The 3,198-nt window shown below is 50.3% G+C and overlaps 1 non-coding gene across 1 annotated transcript; it reads left to right on the forward strand.

Moving 5' to 3' along the window:
• TRNAA-UGC (transfer RNA alanine (anticodon UGC)) lies at positions 1-72 on the forward strand. The gene has a single exon. It is a non-coding gene; the product is annotated as a tRNA-Ala (tRNA).
• The last annotated feature ends 3,126 nt before the right edge of the window (positions 73-3,198 follow it).

The following is a 3,198-nucleotide window of genomic DNA, read 5'->3' on the forward strand; positions in this document are numbered from 1 at the left end:
GGGGGTGTAGCTCAGAGGCAGAGCGCTCGCTTTGCATGCGAGAAGTTCCGGGTTCGACCCCCGGCTCCTCCACTGTTGCGCTGAATTTTTTTCAATGGTTAATTGGTTTTAAGGCATTATTTTTTTTTAAACATTTTTCTTCCAAACGTCGGTTAGCCGGTGGGCTAGCATTGGCAGACAAGCGAAGTTTTCTGGTAATGAGACAGTTTGCTAGAAATACGGGTAGCCTGTCAGTGTCACGCGGCTGAGACCGCACGAAGCTCGACATCAAGATGTGATAACAGCTCGTTGCACCATGTGAACATTGTCATTTAAGTTACATGCAAAGAGATTGCGGAGATTGTCGTAATCTCCTTCATGCTCATCGTCACCATTACGTGCACAATAAGCGCACGCACCGTCGGGACCACGACAGCGTGACATTGAATGCCTGGCAATAATTGCGTTCAATGGCTTTTGTCGACCACAGTTGAGGTGAGTGCATACTCTGCATTTGTTGCTGCTGTCCGTCGCCTGGTAATGTGGACCAAGTTTCTTGTTGAAAGTCGCTACACGCAAGACGTGCCTGCGCTTGCACTGGAACTGTGGGTAGTAGCCTAATGAATTTTATAACAGGCACAAACTGAAGCCGCCGGGATACAAGAGATCATGGCCAGCATCTGACGCGACTACCCCGTGCGGCCGGTTCTCTCCTGATCCTCCTCCCTCAACTGAGGGTATAGGATAGGATAGGGGAGGTCTGGATGAGGTAGTCTCATTCTGTTGGACAATAAATGTTTTTCACTCACTCACTGCATCATCTTAAGCGCCTACATCCAGCCATGATGACGAAGTAGTGGAGATGTTTGTAGAGAGTTGGCCATCAGTGATGTAAAAGCGCAGTTCAATGTCCTGATAGGAGACTAAATATTTAACCACCAAGGAAGTAAACAAGCAGCCGAGAGACCAGGCCGTAGAAGGAATGTGGCTCAGGTTGCGAGAATGACAGGGAGGGGCGTTGTTAGTCGAGTTCGACTTAACATTAAGCCTAAGGTTCATGAAAACTTCCTTCCGTGAACAGCAGAGCCGGAAGTTGATAAACGCGCATGGTTAGTGCAAAGATAAAGCAGACTGCATACTGCCACGAGGCATCGGAAATGTGCAAGGAGCCGCAGAGCTGGTGGTGGTCAAAAACATCGATTATTTATTGAATGGCTGAGGAGGCGACAGGGTTGTGGCCCTATTGGCCCCCTCCCATAAGAATACTAGGTGGAGACCTTTTTCCGGGGCCTCATTGAGCGTGTCACATATTTCTGTGGACAGCCGTCACAAGCTTGACACCTCTGCTGACAATCTTCTGCTGATAGCCTTCTATGGACAACGATGAGGAATTAATTCAGTTGCCTTAAAACAAAATTGGGTTCTAGGTTGGAATCGAACCCGAACCGCCGGCGTGCGTGATGGCGCGACACAAAAGGGCTATTTTCGTAGTGTGAGCTACATCGGCAGCAGTCTCGCGGTTTCGCGTGCTCCCTCTGTCGACCACACAGCGCATGCGCGAGGAGCGAGTGACGTCACTGCGAACAGCTGGCGCGCCTCGCCGCGCGCGTCCCCCGTAGCTACTGCTCTCCCCGGCACAGAGCCACTTCACGTCACTGCTCACGCTACGTATATCCTGGGATAGGAGAGCTAAACCGCTGCCAACTTTTGAAGCAAAAAGCCTCATTATACTAGTCAACACCTATCCTAGCGTGGGCCCCGTCGTCACAAAAAGCCACAGGTGCGCATGAGCGAACTGCGCGATGTCACGGTGGACACCCGAACCGCGCTATAAGGGAAGGAAAATGAAAATAAGAATGGTTCTAAGGAAAGGAAACGACGCCTGTCTCTCTCATATCTCGGCGGATACCTTGAACCGCGCCGTAAGGGCCTTAAGGAAAACAAAATGAAATGAAATTTGGTTTTAAGGAAAGGAAATGTCTGTCTCTCATATCTTGCTGTACATCCGAAAGTAGTGCCGTCACACGCTGCACAAATAAAATTAAAGAAAAGACAAGCAGTGCGCGAGGAACCTCTTACATCTAGGTGGACACCCGACCGCGCGGTAAGGAAAGGAAAATGAAAAGAGAATTGGTGTTAAGGAAAGCAAACGGCTCTTGCCTCTCTCATATCTCGGTGGATACCCGAACCGCGCCGTAAGGGCCTTAAAGAAAGTTAATTGAAATGAAAATTGCTTTTAAGGCTAGCAAATGCCTGCCTTTCTTGGTGTGCACCCGAGAGAATTGCAGGTCACAGTACATGTATCTAAAGCAACCTTCTAAGACAGCACCGTATTCACTACACTCGCGGCTCCTCCTCCGCCTTGCCGCAGCTTTTCTCTTCGAGATATCCACGCTTAACCTTAGCTAAGCCACAGACAATTTTTTTTTTTACGCCGCAGCTCTTTGGCACCCGTTTCTGTGTATCGCGGCGTCGCCGTCGCCGTTGTCCGTTGTAACCAGCAGCGGACACCCGTTAATCTGCGAAACCAACGGAGCGCGAGCATGGAACGCAGAGGCCAAAATTGGTAAATTGGTTTTTGAGGAAAGCAACTGCGCAGTATCTGTCTCTCACAGCCGCGAAACCAATGGAGTGGGAGCTTGGAAATCAGAACGTAAAATTGGTGACTTGGTTTTTGAGGAAATGAAATGGGCTTTATCTTTCTCACACATCTCGGCGGACACCTGAACCAGAGAGAAGGCGCATAACAGACGCATGTCTGCCTTCTCGATACAGTGGACACCCCAATCGTGCTTTAAGCTACGGGGCGGGTGGTAGTGACAGAGGAGCGCTGCATGCGTTGGCATTGACAACGTTGTCCCAGAAACGCGGCGCTGAAGCTATAGGCCGTAGGCGTTCGATGTGTTCATTGGCGTTGACAACGCTTTACGCTCCGATCAATTTAAGGAACGGAAGTGCGCATAACTGGCTGATGTCTATCTGTTCTCGCTTCGGCGAGCGCGGCTTCGGCCGCTTATGTTTTTTTTCGGCAGCGTCCGCTCCGGCGGGCGCAGGTGTTGGTGCGACGCGCGTCTTTTCTTTCCTTTTTCTCTTTGCTCTATCTTTTAACTCTCATCTAAAGCCACCACCGCACGTGGCAGCGGTGGTGGCTTGGCTCGAGCCAGTCGGCAGGCCCGTGCGATTTCTTTTTCATCCTCTCAGTCACAACAACACAACACA

This window comes from Amblyomma mixtum, chromosome 2, assembly GCF_055824585.1.
Source record: "Amblyomma mixtum isolate Tamu chromosome 2, ASM5582458v1, whole genome shotgun sequence".
In the NCBI taxonomy this organism is placed as follows: Eukaryota; Metazoa; Arthropoda; class Arachnida; order Ixodida; family Ixodidae; genus Amblyomma; species Amblyomma mixtum.